This window comes from Sinocyclocheilus rhinocerous, unplaced genomic scaffold (genome assembly GCF_001515625.1).
Source record: "Sinocyclocheilus rhinocerous isolate Xijiao unplaced genomic scaffold, SAMN03320098_v1.1 scaffold663, whole genome shotgun sequence".
NCBI classification, from domain to species: domain Eukaryota; kingdom Metazoa; phylum Chordata; class Actinopteri; order Cypriniformes; family Cyprinidae; genus Sinocyclocheilus; species Sinocyclocheilus rhinocerous.
This window is the reverse complement of record NW_015655996.1, coordinates 489,955-491,315: the sequence shown is the minus strand read 5'-3', so window position 1 is coordinate 491,315 and position 1,361 is coordinate 489,955. Positions and strand designations below refer to the sequence as shown.

Sequence of the window (1,361 nt, the reverse complement as noted above, 5' to 3'; positions counted from 1 at the left end):
TTATTATTATTATTATTATTATTATTAAAATTGAACCACTGCACATGGTGTTAAAGTACAAGAATCAGTCCAAAGATTTTGGGTTTATCGACCCAATTACTTGCTTTTCTAATTAATCATCATCATCATCATAGTAATACATATTGTATTAGTTTTTATATAGTATTTAGCATTTAGCTAGAATTTGAAATTATTTTTTATTAATTAATTGCTGATAGCTATATATTGCTATTCAGCTATTTTTAATCAGTCACTTTTTTTTCTGAATTTCCAGTGTCAGCTTTGGCATTAATCACTGAAAATTGCATGGTGGTCAAAAAACTACACTGAACGCAGTTTGACTTAATGCTACCCATTAACAAGTGAGTAAATCGGGTTGTCCTGCATGTTTTTGTGTGATCTCCATTCAATTTAGGACCAAGGTCAATGTGTGTTGAGTTTCTATCAGAAGGCAGTGAGGAGGAAGAGATTTTCTGACACGTTCGCCCCCGTGTATAAACGCACACATGCCAGCCGCATTCCCGCTACAGGCCAAAATACCAGTAGCAGATGGTTTTCCACTGGAGCAGGTGGCTGGCATCGCAGTGCACCCATGCTAGAGCAGGCACAACCTTCATGAATCGTGAGAAAAAATTATTACATTTTTGTTCCCACACTCGTGCAGTTTATGTAACACCGAAGAACATGTGACATCAAGGTCATTCATGACATAATTTCTGAATGATAAAACACTGTATGGCTGTTCTTGGAGTTAAAAGCTTGTGATTTGTACTGTACATGTCATGTCAGTTTGACTTTGGTCCATTAGTACAACATGATGTACTTACAGAATTGCATTGCGTTGGTTAGGGTTAAGGTTAGTATTTTTATTTGATTGCGCTGCAGTTTTGTTTGCGTTAAACCATGAATGATTCTGACAAAAACAGAGGAAATAATGTCCTTGTCTTCATGTGTGCTGTTTGTTCAGTAAGACTGTAAATTGTTTAAAACTTTGTGCCGTCTGTTTGTGAGTTTTGAACTGACCTCCAAAGTAGGATCCGTCGGTGAGTTTCAGCTCTTTGCTGAATTTGGCAATGACGCTGGCCACTCCATGCTGTATGAAGTACATCTTTTTTCCCACGGTCCCCTCGCGAATGATGTAATCGTTAGGCTGGAAGACCTCGAACTTTAGCTTACTCAGCATTCCTGTCACAAAGTTAGGGTCTGCGTTTGCAAACAGCGGCATAGTGGCCACCAGCTTACGACAGTTAAAGTTCACAATTTCCTGTGGGACAAAACAAAGAAAACACAATCAACAGACGTGAAACAGTAAAGAAAAAATGCGTTCAATGAATAAAAAATTTATTTTTCAGTATTACAGT

The 1,361-nt window shown here is 37.6% G+C and overlaps 1 protein-coding gene across 3 annotated transcripts in view; it reads right to left on the bottom strand.

Annotated features, from left to right (window-relative positions):
- LOC107719071 (potassium/sodium hyperpolarization-activated cyclic nucleotide-gated channel 1-like) overlaps window positions 1–1,361 on the bottom strand; it is a 109,492-nt gene that overhangs the window by 23,166 nt on the left and 84,965 nt on the right. The gene's annotated exons all lie outside the window — the stretch shown is intronic.